The sequence below is a fragment of the Crassostrea angulata genome, chromosome 5 (assembly GCF_025612915.1).
Source record: "Crassostrea angulata isolate pt1a10 chromosome 5, ASM2561291v2, whole genome shotgun sequence".
Lineage (NCBI taxonomy): Eukaryota > Metazoa > Mollusca > Bivalvia > Ostreida > Ostreidae > Magallana > Magallana angulata.
In genome coordinates, this window is record NC_069115.1 from 34042154 (window position 1) to 34060862 (window position 18709).

General features: G+C 33.9%; 2 long non-coding RNA genes across 2 annotated transcripts; both read right to left on the reverse strand.

Moving 5' to 3' along the window:
* Positions 1 to 10186: 10186 nt before the first annotated feature.
* Positions 10187 to 11153, reverse strand: LOC128184874 (uncharacterized). The gene is made up of 2 exons (XR_008243784.1): positions 11013 to 11153; positions 10187 to 10883 (listed from the first exon to the last, which is right to left on the reverse strand). It is a non-coding gene; the product is annotated as an uncharacterized LOC128184874 (long non-coding RNA).
* A 3308-nt stretch (positions 11154 to 14461) lies between these two features.
* Positions 14462 to 15714, reverse strand: LOC128184670 (uncharacterized). The gene is made up of 2 exons (XR_008243764.1): positions 15595 to 15714; positions 14462 to 15430 (listed from the first exon to the last, which is right to left on the reverse strand). It is a non-coding gene; the product is annotated as an uncharacterized LOC128184670 (long non-coding RNA).
* Between the last annotated feature and the right edge of the window lie 2995 nt (positions 15715 to 18709).

Below are 18709 nucleotides of genomic sequence, written 5' to 3' on the forward strand. Positions count from 1 at the left end.
TGAAAACATAAGAATTTTCCCGAGGTGTGTGTATGTGGGGGGGGGGGGGGGGGGGGGGTCCGATGCCTATTTCGGTATCTTTACTCTTCTGATATTGGTGGAAGCTCTTTACTGAATCTGTGTTGGGAGGAGGGGGGGGGGGGATACGCCGGTACTCTAAAGAAAATCGAACCCGGGTGGCGGATCCGTTAATAGTAGCATACACTTGCAATTTAAACTGTCGGGTTCGTTATTTCAAATAAATTTATTCATCTTTTTATTTGTAATGGGGATTGGAGAGTTTTGAGAAAATTGGGACAAGAATGAATCACTCGGGATGTAAAGTCCATTCATATATTAAGGTAAGCTGGCAAAAAAACTTACATGTCTGCTTAAAGCTGTAGGAGTATGCAATTTTATCAGTAATGTGTAAAACAAGATAATTATATTTCAATACCTCGGTGTCTAAAACTTCGTAACTATTACGTTATTTTTGTTCTCGCACTGACGGAATAACATAACAATAAGATGACGTCATTTTTGTTGACGTTGCGAACGTTACGTTTAAATTCACTATGAAATAAATGTACATACTATTACATCGTTTGATGTAATCTGTTCAGTTAAACTCACAATGTCACTAGCTACTGTAATGTTATAAACAGTAACACTTTATCTATAACGTGTAGTGCAAACATATTAGAATTTATCTACTTCTACATATTTTCAGACCTGTTAAAACGAGACTGTGGTCCATTAGCTGGATTTAAAAATGGAGTCAACAGCCAGTCTTTTGCAGGGTATCCACTGTCCCCAAGGAGATGACACTTGACAGGCAAGAGACGTCTTTCAAATAGTTGAAAAAGTCCACTTTCCCGAAGGATTCTTGCATCATGTGTCGCTCCAGGCCAGGTTGAAACTAAGTCAAGAATTCTATGGCTTGCATCACAAACAAGCTGGACATTGATGCTGTAGTCCAGTCAATTTAGCAAAATTTGGGGGATGACCTTAAACAAATTGCAACAGAAAATTTTTTTGTGGCATACGCATTTATACTTTCATATTATACTTAAATAAAAAATCCACCTAAATCCTCTAGAGGGAAAATATTTTTTTTTTGCTTGAAATTAATGATATTTTGGGTCACAAATTTGTCCAAAAATAATTCAAATGATACATTGTGACAAACTTTTATCTTAGAGTTTGCTATTAAAATACATACAGACATAAATGTATTTTAAAAAATTAATAAATGTTTAAAATATAAGTTTTTTTAATTTGTTGATAGTTTGAGTAGATTTAAAGTCGATAAAAGTTCATAAAGTGATCCTCATTCATAATCAAAATTAATGTCTCCATCAATAGAATTAGAGCAACTCGTACCACGGCATTCCCCACAACTCATGGAACAAACAATACCATGTCGTTTACAATTGCAACGTTTGGATTCACAATTTGATTTGCAGTTACAGCGAATTATTTTCAATAATTCCTCGGGTGCAGGGGGGAGATGTTTTTTCGTTGGAACCAGAATCCCGTTTTCCAACTTCCATCCCCAGTCTTTTGGCTCCAGGTTATTACCTATCCATTGTTGTACTTGATGGTATACTCGGTAAATGTGATATATTGCAGCTGCATAAGTCGGTGGGAGACTGCATGATACTTGTACCTGTTTTTGAACACGGGATGTTTTGGTGACAAATTTCCGAAATCTCAGTATGTCTAGTCCTTCGCAAGGTTGAGCGCCAAACAAACCAGCTATAACATCCTCCCCTTGAGATGCAAGCATTTCTTTAGATGGTATCGGCGAATTTGTAAGAAAGTCAGAGGAAACCTCCTTGTAATAAGCTGAATTAGCTTTTACTTTCTTTAACATTTGTCCCTTACTCAAACCATATATTCTAGAGGTAGTGTCACAACCTGTCAATGCATGTAAAAACAAAATACACTCGCAAACTTCGTCTGTTAAATGTGTCTTTGTCTTTTTAATGTCCCATATTTTTCCAGTTTTGTTAACTCTATCAGAGAGAAAAAAAACTTCTTTGCTTTCCACAAGATCAATGTGATGCAATAAAAGCACTAAAAGGTCTGTATCTTCTCCAATAAGAGCGACATTATTTTCTTTTCCTTGCGATAACGTCGTTTGAACAATCAGAAGGTCTGCATCACAGTCTGCATTTATTGTGCAACATCCTGACTTTTGTAGGTCATTCTGTAAGAGTTCGATAAATTTCTGTTTGTTTGATGGATTAGACAGAAACACTTCTTTTTTTTGAACGAAATGGTGTATTTTCATTGAAGAAAACATCACGTCCTGTCAGCCCCTTGGAACGTCTGATGTGAGCAACATCTTTGGTTGTGGGGCCGTGTGAGTAACCATCAAAGACAACCATGCAGTTTGAAAATTTGGAAGCAACGTATCTTGAATACATTTTGGATATATCACCAAATGTTAATTTCGAAGTCCACGGTAATTTGTGCAATAAAGACCCACCATCTAGAACATATTTAGCATCGACTGGTAAGGCATCAATCCCGCATTCACCCGTCGTCCAAATTGCATCTGCAAGGGTGCTTTTGTTCGCTTCTCGTGGCATTCCCGAATTATCAAACAGAAGAAGGATGACTTGACAGTTCAAATTTAAAAAGTTCACTCATTTCGGGAAATGCGTCTCGGGCTACAGTTGTTATCCTCTGAAATAAAAGTTGGGGATCTACTTGGGCAGTTTCATTATCGATTGTTAAGGCTTGTTTAGTGTGCATGGTTATGGCTTTGTTCTTTTTCTTGAAAGAGAAGGTGGTTGCCTTATTTCCAGACAATGAAGAAATTACCTTAGATCCAATCTCATTGCATCTATCAACATTCCCATCTTTTTCTGCTGTCATCCCTGTTTCGATACTTCGAAGTTGATCAACATTTCTATCAAAAGGGTTTCGCTCCGCTATCCGATTCACAAGCACTAACATGTCTTTATGGTCTCTTTCTTGTCTGCTTTTTGAAGTTTCTTTATGCTGCTCACTTGTGCTGTAGTTCACTTCTGTCAATATCTGTAGACTCTGAGTAATCTCTGCACATATTGGGCTGGACAATAACCACAACGCTCTTTGATACTCGGACATTCCTCTGTCTCTGGTTAGTCCACCTGTTGTTTTCAGACTACGCATTAAGATCTGTTCTATTGATAAATCGGTAGATAATCCTGCCCAGTACTTATTGGATCTGCGAACAACGTGATAGCCTGCTGCAAAAAGACTATGGACATCAGGATGTGTCTCTTCAAGTTCGCACATTTCAGTCAAGTAAATGTATGCAGATTTAACATATAGGTTATGTCCAGCAGCAGCTAAATATGGCAGCATTTTTTGAACTGTTTGTAGGTGTAGAAACCAATCCCCTGTCCTTTCAGCTTTTATAAATGTGTGCAGGAGGGAAACCATGTTAAGGTATTCAAACCAAAGAGTAGCTGTGCGATTCGAGGAGAGATCTCTCATAAATCCTGACATTTTGTCTTTTATGCCCTTAAAAACGTCATTTTTACAAGCTTCATCTGCTGATAAATTTCCATTGCACATATCGTCATACATTGCACAAATAATTTGTAAGTCAGGATGCCACATATGGAAGCTATCATCTCTGCCACTCAAGTCCTCATCTGCATCACCGCTGTCCTTCTGTGCAAGGTTGCAATCTGACGAGTTTTCTGCAGAATGATTTTCCATATCTAAATCTGTGTCATCAGGTTGAAGTTCCCTTGATTCATCGTTTGGATTTTTTCCCCCTCCATTTTCTTCATTTGGAATTTGTATTCCATAAATCTCAGACAGAATTAGGGCATAAAGAGTAGATTCGACCAAAAAATGACCTCTGACGGCTCTTGAAACAGCCTTCCCACTGAGCATATGTACAACGGCATTTGGAGCATAGACACATTCAAAAAGCTCTTGTAAACCTGACCCACCCATGATGTGACCAATGGCACCGAGGAAGCTCATCTGTAAATGAAAACCTCCAAGGCGTATTACTATTCTATTTAAGTCACTTTCTCTTTCATTTCTAGTAATAAGAAGCGCTTTCCAATACAAGGGTTGATCAAAGGTTATTACGGGCGTTTTGTTGTACCTCGAAGCTTCCCTACAAACAAATTTGAGTGTTGTGTAGATGCAAGACATGTTACTTGGATCAAGGTCTATCATTGGGAAAAAAACTGACGAAGACTGTCCAGGGAAGGTTCCACTACTAAACATCTGTAAAAATCCAGACCATGCAGGTTTTGGAAATCTCAACGGCCAAATTATGGATGACATGAAGTCTAATTCCCAAAATTTATTGTTTGCTTCCAAGATTCTGAGTTTGGCAAATGGTATCTTTTCAGTCTTTGTATTCTGCTGGTACAGAGATACATCAATTGTTTCAATGTTCAGTACTTCCTCTTTTGAAACATCTCTTCTTGGAACTTGAAAATCTTTTTTCACAACTGGTGTTATTGCTGCCATGATTCCCATTCCATGGAAAGTATTCAGACCATCAATCGTACAGGCATTGTGATCAACATTGTCTGCAACAAACTGCAAACAAGACTCCTCTCCAACATCAACCTGAAGTGAATTGCCCTGTACCACAGCAGCGGATGATTGGAACTTTTTAATTTCAGAGTAGGATGTGCAGAAGCCAAGATTATGCAAGGTGTCGATAAGGAAACGAGAGGCAAAGTGTTGATGCAGAACAACACCCAGACTGATTTGTAATGGTGAAATAATGACCCTTGGTCTTGCCGCCTGAATCATCGCTTGACCAATTGCTGCTATCTTCAGATTAGGAATTTTTTCTATGAAAATGCTATCTAAAAAATTTTTCAGTGACAGCGGTAAGAAATTTGTATGAAAATTCATCGATCCTACTTCTGTTGGGGATGGATAAGACTGCTTTGAAATGGACATGCACTTAATGTCACTGCGTATGATCGTGGATGCAGCGGTTATTAGAGCAAACTTGTCTGACTCTGGATCTTTTTTCTGTTGCATGTAGAAGTCATGAAGAATTGATTTAGCTGTGTAACAAAATGTGACAACGTCCAATTTGCCATTGACATCGGTGAAGACGATGTCTTTGTCATATTTTTGTCGAAGCTTTTGCTTCATGTACACAACACTGTAAGGAATTTCACAAAATTCTTCCATTTTTTTAACAAGATCTACTGTGGTAATTTGCTCATCATCATTTGCTTCTAAATAATCAGTTATTTTCATGAATGCTTTTTGTTGTATGAGCTCTACTGGTCTACCTGAGGTACATTCCTTTTTATGTTTCGCTGGTGTTGGAGAAAATGTGCTAGGAATGTTTTTTCTGGTACGGAAATTGACACTACAGGTTTGGTGATATAGAGCATCAGCTGCGTGTAAGTCATTTATAACTCCCAGCCTTCCTTTAACTTCACGGCTCCAACTGTCATTCCTTTCTTCGCAATTTTTTCCAATGGTCTTCTGAAATTCAAATGTTCTAACACAAAAGGCATCGTTTCCACGTTTCCTCTCATTTATTTTAGCTGGAAATCCACAGAACAAACAGTGGTCCCGGAAGTCAAAAGATGAATGAGATCTGAGTTTTGGAGGTTCTGAGGTATCGCTGTAGCAATTTGCTATTCTCCGCTTTGCTACAAGAATTCTTCTCTTTTCAGTAAGGAATTTTCTGCAGTCTGTGTGAACGACATCACCAGGGATACAAAGTATGTCCTGTCCTATTTCTTCACTTGCTGCATTAATAGTTTTGCTTCCTTTCGAAGTCAAACATACAGTGCTGCTGGTAGCAAGGGGACCATGACATATTTTGCAGACTTCCATAATTGCTGAAAGTATTGAAAAGAAAATACATTTGTAGACATGTTACATTTGTCACTCTTGATTAATCAAAATAATTAAGTAACTTAAATCGGAGATTAAATTCTGATTTAAACTTTAAATCTTAAGCAATACACTGAGTATATAATTATAGAAGATATATTTATATCAACAATTTGACTTTTAAGACAAAATTAATTTTAAATTGAATGAGATTTAAATCCGGCATACATTTAAAATTGAAATACAATTACATACACTGTATTTGATAAATATAATCATCTTATTTATTCAAAAAGAAATTCATTATGCCATTGCGAAATGGGGAAAAAAATGAAGCATTATGCTGTATTTTGTTAATTTTTGACCCAAATTGCGTTCCATATTTTTTTTCAGTCTGCATGACCCCCAACGAATACGTTTAATTTCGAACAAATTACAAAAGATGGCTGTATTATCTAATGCAGGACAAAATAATTCTTAAATTAAATGAAAACTTTAATTTTGTCTAAATAAATCTTGGCATGTATAACATGTCATTAACTTCAAGATCTTACTACTGACCGATTCACGTCTGGTGTGGATTTATTATTTTTTAAATGGAAGAAGATCAAAACATGTAAAAATGTTTAACAATATTTTACTGAATACATTCAATTATTACTTACCTCCTAGAAATACTGCAAGGTACAAAAATTCTCATTAATTTTCATCTCTCATGATGTTGTTGACGTAAGATTCACCAATAATACGTCATAAACTTGATGTACGGTAGCGCATAAAAGACATTGAACGTATACAAAATATATTGATTTTTTTTTTGATAAAAAATATTTTAAATTACAATATTTTGAAGTGGTTTTTTCTTATTTAGATTACGAACAAAACACCTTTGAAAAGCTATAAAAAAAATTTTTGTTGCAATTTGTTTAAGGTCGATACTTCTTCTTTACTGGACTACTGTGAAAGTTTTTACGATTCACATACTTTGGTTCATGTTCAGATGGAGCCAGAATGCGTACATGGGTGCCGTCAATGGCCCCAATAACCCCCGGAAATTGTGCGATCCCCAAAAAATCAGCCTGGTGCTTCCTGATCATGTCTGGTTGTACTGGAAAGGATATAAACCTTCTAACAATACGAGGCTGTACGAGAGCAGTGGTCACCCTGTGAATTATTCTCGATACAGTGGATTGATGAATACCAAAATTGTCCCCACTGCACAGCTGCATACGTCCAGTTGCAAAGTACCTCAACGTTACCATAACTTGCACATGTGCTGAAATACTATAATTCCTGTGTGTCGGAGGCTCAATAAAATCACAAATTAAATTTGTTATAAAGTCAATACCTTCTTGATTAAACCTAAATCTTGCCTGTAATTCTGCGGCCGACATGGATCTTAATGGATCAACTCTTGGCTTAAATGTTCCCTTCCTTCTTTCAGCCATTTTGGATTTACTTAAGTATATGCTTAAAAACTTATGACAAGTAAATACCATGCTTAACTTTAAGAATATACTAAGCATATACTTAAGAGTTGAGAAGTTTTATCCAACATACTAAGCAATATGCTAAGTCAAATTTCAATCTGCTAAGTACAAATTCTGTACTTAAGAATATGCTTAAGCACTTAAGAATTTTTATGCATACGACCCCAGGAGCCAGACTTTTTATCTGATTGTGATATAGGGCCAGTGGCAATTTCTGTATCATCTCCTTTTAGAGTGCTACAGAACACATGCACTTCCTGCATGCTGTTAGAGGAGCAGTTGTGTGATTTACAGAGAGCTTACGAACAGCAGGCTAAGAAAGTTAGTTCATGGAGGGGTCAGTGCCTTTATCTACAGGATGCATTTGGTAAGTGAATGAGATTGTACCCTTAACCTGAATACCCACAGTAACTTAATAAAATGTAATTACAATTAGTGATAGTACCACAATTAATTTTTTATTTGTATTTTAGATGAATGAATAAAAACACATTTGTTTTCCTTTTTAGACAAAAGTAAAAGTCCTTTAGAAATGCAGGGAAATGCAGAATCTGTACAAGGTCTCAGCACACGAAAGAAACATTATAGGCCTAAAAGGGGTGTTCAGATTTCGGAATTGCTCCAGTCTAACACATTCACTCCAAAACTAGCTTGCATACCACGCATCCCTTTATCAATTGTTCTCAAAGCGGTAAGGTGATACTTTTTTCTGTCTCTAAAAAATATCCTCTAAAACTTATCATAATAACCAACCCTCCCTCCCTCTTTCAGGAGATATATTGCTTTTGGTTTTCATCTTTTCTTCAATGGCGATTTGCAAAGGTCAAAACCTTTCATCAACCTGGATCCAGGACATAACAAACGTCGCAGTAAACCTAGAGTTTATTTGGTCACAGCTGATGCGTTATCCTAACTCAAATAGAAGAATTCAACTATTCTGACATTATTTTACATGCAATTTTCCACTATTTATATCCATTTCAAAACACTACTACATAATAATGACAAGCATGCGCGTGTGCAATACATTGTACGCAGTAATATACTAGAATTGAATTTAATTTGATAGCTTGATTTATTGATTGATTGAAACAGCATGTTGTTGTGTTTCTGTATCTGTGTATTATGCTTACTTTAAAAAATGCATTGAATATAACTACATGTATTAATTAATTGAATATTGAATGATTGGTGTCGATTGCTGAGTTGTGCTTACTTATTGCACAATTTATCCATTGATTCATCGTCACTTATTGTTGCTTTGTTGTTGATTGCTAGTAGGCCCGTGGTAGCTTCGAACCGGAATCACCTCGGCCAGTAGCGGCATATAATTCCAATAAACTTATTGATTTAAATGCCCTCTTGTTATTTATTTATCTATTAGGTACCTTGGCATTCTATGCTCTCCGTGGTTTAAGTCATTATGAAATATTTACCAGCAGATTATTACCAAACTGCAGCACTACCAAGATAAGTAAATTTTTTCGAGATTTCTTTTTTTTGTACAACTTAATTAGACCAACATTTAATTTACATTAATATAATCATATATTTTATCTTAAGAAATATATAAAGTTGCGTTGCATTTTATTGGGTTATTTAAAGTAGGGGGTCGTGTTAAAAGTGCTATATATATACTCTGTCCCGAAATTTTGCCCCCCCCCCCCCCCCCCACTTTTTGCTTAATTTTCGATAATCATAAATACTTTTGTGCTTAAACTACGTTCATCCACAATTATGAAAAATGTCCAGATTATCTGTTTTGAAACGCCCCCTTTACCGCTTAAGGTTTCAAAATACAACCAAAAATAGAAAGTCTACGGGGATTTTGCATCGCATCAGCCATGATATAGCCCGGATGATAACGTTGAGAAATTGTGCGAGGTATTCCGAGTGAGTTCCGAATGGTGAAAACATGTAAACATTTTCTGTTATAAGTCCCCGAAATTTTTTTCGTTTCTGTGAACTTTTATGAGTGAAAATTATAATGTGTCAATAGTTATATCTTGGATAATTTCCCTTTTATCGATTTTAACTGTATTTCTTTAACAAGTATGATTAGTTTTTTTTATTAAAAACCATCAACAAGTATTGAAAGCAATACGTTGAAACAGATGAGAAACTTTTCTCACCTGTCTTGTGTGATCCTTTTATTCTATTGATGTCTACTGCTTCATGTATTCTTTAATTATCTTTAATACATTTTGTTTGATAAATTTACTTTCTTTATAATTACACGTTCTTACAAATGTTTTAATGGCAATAGCTGACACTGTAGTTAATATTCTTCTGATTCCAAATACTTTTGATTTGTTTTTAATGTTTTGTAACTGTGCTGAATATTATATTAAATGGCATATAAGTATTTAGTGGTATATCGTCGTAGCTCAGTGGCTAAAGAAGTGGCCATCTGAACCTCAGATCATGAGTTCGAATCCGCCAGTAGCTTTTGTTCATGTTTATTAAATTAAATTTTCGAAAATGTAATTTGTCATCCAAAATTGCACTTGTTTGCCTATTTCACTTAAATACTTCTAATCCATTATGATATCTATCATAATTAAGTACATTTCTGCTTATTTGAGAAAATATTAAAGGTGTAGTAAGGCACCTTAAGATGGAAAAGTTAAAATTGATTTAATATTTAATCATCCACTTCTGAAAGATTTTTCATAGAATTCCTTTTTTATGTTAAGTTTTTACTCTTTTTACATTAAACTTAATTTGGTTAATTCATTGACAGCATTATTGTTCTGATGCATCCTTCTTGAACTTGTACATCAAAGTTGTTCTCTATTTATATACATGTACACATCATAATCCTATTTGCATATTCTTATAGCTTTCATTTTGCAAAAGTTTTGATAGGTGGTGCGAAATCAGTACACTAACATTTTTATTAAATGTTAAAACAATTATAAACAAATATCAAGACAAGGGCAAAAAGACAAACCATGCCAGAGATGCAAAAACAGCGGTAATTCAACTGATTCTGGCCAGATTGAAATTAAAATTTCAAATTTATCGAATTGCCAAAACCATAAAAAAGAGAGCAATAGAGCAGACGCACAGAATGGAACTGCAGATCATATCAAAACATTTCTGACATTCGTTATCATGAGTAGGACTTCGGAACGTTTTCTTACTGTGTTTTCTGTCGCATGATAATTTTATTGCTCTTACAAGAGGCTCAATTATTCCGTACACAGCCTTCAAGATTTGAACCACAGATATCAGATGTGTCGTATGTCTTGCAACAGTGATAGCGAGGACGATTTGTGGCATGTCCTCTGTGACGGTCGACAGTAGAGAAAGAGACGCCATACATGGATGCTCTTCGTCGTCGCCATTACAAAGATCGCAACACAGAAAAACGATTATTGTTAAATACAATAAGGTCCCCCAAATGGCAAATCCTAAGATCCAATATTTAGTACTCTGCACATTTGGATCAGTGCTTTGGGCTATTTCGTATGCAAAATCCCAGTCCAAAATAAGATCAACAGTTTCAGAAACCATCATGAACAATAAGAAGCAAGTTTCCTTTTCGCTGCGCATCTTGTGTGACGTGTTAATCTATGTGAAAAAAGAGTCACAGGGTTTTAGTATTATTCTGAAATGCATGCCCGAAGAGTTCAGATGTTTTTATATTCATTTAAAATATTGAAATACTTTAACTATTTCTAGCAACATCGTTAAACTTACCGGTTTTAAACAATTCCTCTACAATACAGTTAGGTAGCGACTGTGGTTTGAAATTCTTGAGAAGTAATTTTCTGGAAATCTTCGCCGGACTAAATTTAGATGTTCTAATTTAAGGATAGTGGGATTTCCATTAGATAAATATAGCACAAATAGCATTTATAAACGTTTCCAGGTTACAGAAAATAATTATCCCTTTAATGTATATTTTTAATGCAACCATTTAAAATCAGCGCATTTAAAAGTATATTTCTTAATATCTTAAATAATGATTTTGCATATCTTCAATTGTTTGGATGTTACCGAAATCTTCTATGTTAAAGTTTTGCGATCTGATAGTCTGCTAAGAGCAAACTAATAAATCAAGTAAGTTATAAACGTGCCCCAATCAGTATCGTTTATTGTTGAAGGTATTTGCGATTGAAGTTTGTAAAGAAATGTTGTTGGGTTACAGAAAAAGAAATATGAAACGCATGTTTCATAGAAGGGTAAGCAAAGAGAATCCTTTTAATGAGAAGGGTGCAAAAAATGTAAACTAAACATTTATAGAAAAACTTTTCGATAAAAATTCAGAGTCTATATAATGAAAAGTTGGTTTCGGACCCGGAAAGAGAGTATCTATATATTTTGAGATTGCAATAATTTTATTTGTAATTTTTTAACTTACACATGTAGTTTGATTCACAAAATACCGGTTTTGCACGGTTATCTAAAAAGATTCATGTTCAAAACAAAGGTCAAGCAAAAAGGAAATAAAAGTTTCAAAACTGATATAATGTTGACGATCATTCAAAATTTCACAACATGGGCACGGTAAAAATTTAGAAAGTTGTAGGGGTTTCTTTTTATGGTATTTCAACGGAACTTTATCTGTTAAACTATCGTTGAGTTTTAGGACAGCATCTCGATTACTTCGAATAATTTGTTACATGTGCATCTATCTCTATCTCTACCTCTATCACTTTTTGTGTGCTTAGAACTCCCTATAGCTTCAATACTGGAAATTCATTTACTTAAAAAAAACTTGGGATTTCCATTTTTCAAAATATTTTCCGAAGATGGAAATTTTATTTCCTTTTTATTAACAATAAAACATATCCCTGGTTATCTGACCTAAATTAAACACAGCATGTTTTTGTAGCTACAATTTAGTTAAAATAAAAACAACCCAAGAGTGGAATATGGTATTTAATCCCATGACATAAATGAAATTATTTTAAAAAAAAAATCGGTATTAATGAATGTACATATTTTATTTAAATGAAAAAAAATTACAAGAAATTCAACATATTCATTTGACAAATTCAATGGTAAAACTGTCATCACGTGTTGTAATAATAATTTATAATTTTCAAATTGCAAACGATGCATTATGATAAAGGTCACGATATGATTATATAATATATAAAAGACATACAGACCTTAAATTCTTTTCCATTTTCGTATATTATGATTCAAATTATTTTACCTTTTTATAAATCCTAATTACTTATCAGAAATTAAATCATACATCAAAATAGATGAACAAATGATCAGAACACAACTCAGAAACATTTCAAATATCTTGCTACTCATGCGACAAGTGTTTTTATCCCAAGTGTTTCTATTCATTCGACAATACTGACAGACACATATTATCAGCTGGATGATGGGTTCGCCTATTCCATAACCAGCTTTCACAATTTGTACATCTGATATTAAATCCTTGGTATTGAACGCGACGATAAGAGCCAATATGATCTGAGGCAAATCCTCAAACAGGGTGGATATCAGCGAAAGTGTTACAGCGCATGCGCCGTCCTCCTCGTCCTGGTCATCGTCGTCGCTATCGCAAATCCCAATAAACTTGGTAATGATGGTAATCAAAAACAAAATAGTTCCAAAAATAGCAAATCCAAGAATACTGTATCTTATTTTGTCTCCGATAAGGTCTGTTTTGGTGACTTCGACGTAAAAATCCCAATCCAAGATTAGATCCGCTATTTCTAAAACGAGTGTAACAATGAATAGGAAAACTCTACAACAGCGGGCCATTGTGAATAATCTTTCAGCTAGAAAAAAAATAAATGGAATAAATTAAATCAATGAAGTAATGAAATTAAATCAGGTGACAAACTAACTTCCAATAACTCTCTAAAGTCTATCTGTACCGTGTTATTACTGCTGCTGTATGGTCAACGTTTTCTCTCTTTATTTTTATCTTGTTTTATCGTATTCATTATTGGAGTTGATTTAAATTTAGAACACTGTGCTTCCCACAAGTGATCAGGTATCTATTTATAGAAATAATAGCGATATATTCTAAGAACAAAAAGCGAAAGTGCAATTATGTCGTTTTCAGAAATCATCATGTTTACTATGACATTCTAGAAGTATCATTTCAAATTCGCTTGATAAGGAAATCGGATTTAACGTTTGTACAGTTTAGATATTTGTTTACACCATTTAGAAAATCGTTTGGACTAGCTATAGCTATCCAGAAATTGGAGTTAGTCTAGTATTACATTAAAACTTACATGTGCATTTAACTAGGTCTTCGGTGTGTTTTAAAATAGTGTTGATAAAGTTTTCTCTCAACGTTAACTAATGCTCAGACTAAGAGCAAAATTTCAATGCATGTCTAAGTGCAGAATATTGGGAATATTTATAAGGGATATGCTCCATAATTTGCATTTCACTGTATATTGACTGACCGCATGGGACGTTTCGCGCTGCGAATTTTCGGCCCAAAAAGTTTAATACCAAACGTCAATGATTTCCCTAAATTTAAATCAACACTTGAGAAAAGCGTTTTTAAATGTGTATTTATTTATTCATTCATTTGGAATTTTAACGTTCCACTTTGTAAATATTTGCTCCTACAGTCAGAAAACTCGAGAGTTCATTCTATGAAAAAGATTACATCATAAATGATTTTATCATATTATTTCAGCATGATTAAAACCTCAATTGACATACTTTTTTATAACTAAGTATTAATTGTTCATCATATACAAAACTAGGAATATCTTGTATCATTAAATCTACATGCATTATTTATATGGATTTTACTTGTAAAAAAGAATTGAACAAACGTATTTCAAAATTGTACAAACTTTTTTAATTCGTTTCAACGATTTTAAAAAGCGAACAAATGAATTTCTTAACGTTCATTAACTCAACGAAAGAACATATATCCTAACATAACATAAGAATTCTGGGTCGGTCCGTTTAAGTGTATTCAAATTGTCTCTCCCTGCAAGTGGCATTTTATACTTTTTTGGCTTAAAATTGTACGAAATATTCAACCAACTTCCTTTGAGCGCTATTTTTCAAATTTATTCAATTTATTAAGATACAAAACAACAACCTCAGTCTATTTATTAATATTACATGTAGATGTGAGCGATAACGTAATTTAAGACGGCTGATTCTGTTAAAAGACTCTTAAACATCAAGCCGATTCTGTGCACCTTAGTATTAATAATCTTTATTTTTAAACATCAACCTGGGTAATTGATATCCCCCACAACACAACACAAAACTTACACATAGGCCTACATACATATGAAAAATTCTCACATGACTTATTTATGGAACAGGTAACTTTTATATTTTCATTCAGGAAATAATTGCAAAACAAATGCATAGATACAATTTAAGAAGAAGAAAAAACAGTCGGTTATAAATCAGAAAATCGTGTTGTTTATTGGTACAGTACGACGTATTTATTCTACACCATATCTAACAAATATCACAATTGAAAGCAGGAAGTACGAGTATTGTATATTAATCTAAACCAAACAGCAAAACATAAAAAGCAGATATTAACGATTCCACATACTAAAATCAAATATTTACAACCGACATTATTGTGTCGTTTCATAAATTAGGCCATAATAGCATGAAAAAAAGAGCTAAAGAGAACAAACACAATACACCACAGAAAAACATATCAGCGGATTTCTGGCATTCATAGTCATGAGATGCGGTGCTGAACGTTTTCTTGCTCTTTTCTCTTTCATTGAAAAGTTTGTCCACTCGTACCAAAGGCTCAATGAATCCATAAACCGCTTTTGCTATCTGAACCCACGATATCAAATTCGTAGTGTGACCAGCCACGGCAATAGCAAGGATGATCTGAGGGAAATCCTCGGTGACGGTTGACAGCAACGAAAGACACGGTGAGCAGGGATTTTCTTCGTCTTCATCGTTACAGAGATCACAACAAAGGCTTAGAAAGGTTAGAAAATATAATATAGTTCCCCAAACGGCAAACGCTAATATTAATTGTTTTGAACTTTCGTCTACTTTTTTAAGACTGTTGTTGATTTCGTAAACAAAGTCCCAATCCAAAAAAAGATCGATTGTTTCAGAAGCAATCATAAAACAGGCAAAGCGGTTTGCATCCTCGCTGCGCATGCTCTTCAATGTGTATTTGCCTAGATGAATTATAAAAAAAAGATTTAAAACGTTAACACAACTATCATGTACGTATTATCCGTTGATTTGCTCAAAGCAAGTACTTGTACTAATATTTCTTGGCTATTGTACCGATATAAATAATAAATAATCTATTATAATTTGAAAAAGTGTACTAACTTACCTCCACAAGACAAACAAGAAACGAGATTATTGACGAAAATGTATCCCCTGCTGTAGATTCTTTCAGAGAGGCAATTTTCAGAAAATTCTTCACTGCAAGCTATTCTTAGATAATCTATTTCTAGACACATTGGGTTTTTTTATAAGTAAATATAGCACATCATAAACATTAGAGGAAAGCTCTTACTGTGTTTTGTTTATTCGACCATTTTGTTTAAAAACAATTTATATAACGCTAGACTCTAACTTAAGTCCAAAAGTAATATTTACTGTTTTATTCGTTTGACATGTACATTATATTTTTTAAAGCTTACGATTAATACAATACAATTGCCTCTGTACATTTTATTCATTGTATACACTTGTTCTTCTCATTTTTTGGACAGATAATAAGTTTTAAAAAGCTTTAATATTTCGTGAATGTAGTAACTCGTTGATATAAAAATGCTGGATAATCAGCATATTACCCATTAAATCTATTAGAATGTTAAAACAAATGTTCTTGATCTGCATGGATATTCCTCAAACCAAGAAGGACATTTACATCTATGTAACAGTTACGTGTCAACGTCTTCTCTAAATATAAATATATACAAAACTACGTAAATAACTATACATACATAGCGGGTATGCCACGAATGAAGACAAAACACATATTTTTGGCATACTCTAAAACCTGGCCTGGCCTGGCCTGGACTCCAAATTTTGGCCTGTCTTCAGAAGTTGGCCTGGTCTCAAATTTGGTCTCTACAAACATCTTCGGCCTCAATTTTATTTTTATACTTTCTTTACACATTTGATGAATGGTATTGATTTTATTTATCGATTTATATTAAATACACATGAAACATTAGACAAGATGGCTTTAAGTCCTCAAGTGATAGTTCTTTTGAAACATATATATGACTACAGGAATGAGTGATTGGTTTTAGTAGATTTTGATACAGTCTATTTTTAAATTCCAAAATACTTAAAGAATGTAATACTGCTATTGTATTACATCATGGCAAGGTTTTTTTAGTGTACTTAATCAACTCAAACTGCTCTCAGGATCGGACAGTATCTATATCAAATACTTGTATGAGAAAAAAATGGCAAATACCAATTGGTTTATTCTAACCAACATTAAAGGTCAGAAAATGTTTTGATTTGTTCAAATTCTGATACCAAAGATCCCCTTTAGGGGAATATTGTTTTCCTAAATACGCAAACAGCACATTCAGACGGAAATGTTACAAAATTAAGTAGCTTTTTTATTGTAAACTGTACATTTTCACAAATGGCTGTAAAGCTTTATCATAATAGCTTTCCACAAAATTTTTATCAACCAACTTCACAAAGTGGGTCTGTATTGAAAAGACATTCAAGACGTCATACTCATATCCCGTAATAATTGCTCGAAATAAAAAAAAATGTCAATTTTCACCTGCATGATAGATATTCCCTATATATTGCTAACAATGCAAAATGAAATATCTTTAAAAATAATGTATACACATTTTAATTTCACGACGGTTAATCTTATCTTTGGAATTTTTGTTTATTTGTAAATGGGGTGTCGCTTCTTATGTCTCATAAAAATCAAAATCTCAAAACAGATGTCTTTAAATATAGCTTTTTTTTTCTTATTGATAACTTTAAAGTTATTACATCGACCAGCTGGCCAACCCCGTGTAATTTTTCCCAGGGGAGTGGGGGGGGGGGGGGTCTTGTCCCAATTTTGTGGTAGCGATAGAGAGGCTTTTGGGGATATTTTCTTAATATATACTTTTTAGTGTACTTAATCAACTATACACACGTATAATCAAACAAACTTATTATATTTAATTTCTACAGTTCTAAAAAGATATCTGAGGCCGATCGAATTCTTCACTTGCATCTTTTATACATTCTTTTGATACATGTAAAATGTACACTAATCTCATAATTCATTTTTCCGAAAAATGATACTTTCTAAGAAACGTGTTATCCAGAGATTATAAGATTATAGGCCTACCTAACAATTTTTTTTATTTATTCCGTCCCTATTCCGGCGATTACGGCATGTCTTTACTTGCAGCTAGCCTTTTTCAATCGATGACGCCACTGTTTCCAAATATGGTCATGTCAAAATTCGAAAAACTTGTAGACTTTACATTTGTCGATTTGTAACATGTCAGCCGTGATATTTCGAAACGGAAATACAACTTCAGAGACTACAGATGGAAAATGGGTATTATAGTGACAGGTTACATGTAAATAACAAACAGCATTTTACACATGCAATTAAGCATCTGTAGGAAAAAATAGATTGGAGGCCTGCGGGGTCAACTCTAAAGTGTTTATTCCTGAGTTTTTATAGGTTATACTATCAAAATTACACTCATTCATACTTAGACTCACAAACCATCACGATTGCATATTCGGATTTACAAGTTTACATGTCTGGATTTTGAACACGATTACCTTTCATACGTATGACATAATCAATTCCTTGGAAATAGTAAGAGTAGTATTGCATATGCATATCAAATGTATTTGTGCGGTAAAATGAATAAAATCAATTAAAACTCAATAAGTGAGGGCACCTGTTTTATATTTATTTTCCATATTATTATCTCTTAAACATTAAGACATCAATTAAAAAATTCAATGAAAACTCTTTGGAAATGTGAGAAAAAAATTTGATCTGAGTCCAAATATATTAAAAAGGCCGAATTTTGGGCCAGCCAAAATTTAAGGTCAGACTAAAATTTGGGACCCGGCCAAATTTGAGACCAAAGGCGACACTAGGATAATTTTGAGGACAGGCCAGGTATGCCATACTTTTGCGCATTTTCCACGATTACGTCAACCGCCATACATATTTCCTGTGGTTAATATTAACATTAAAAAAAAATTCGAGTTCTGCTTTACAACGTGTGGAATCGAGGTGCAATAAACTTTGTACACATTAGCCAATTATAAAAGTGTTTATCGTATGTTTGTTCTTTAAAAACGTAAGAGTTTCACCATTTTTAGATTGTATATCTCTAATTCGAGTATCATAATAAATATGAATAAACATGTAGAACAAATGAATTCCTACATATTCTCATCTATTCCTTCATCGCCAGATCATTTTCAAATACTTTTCT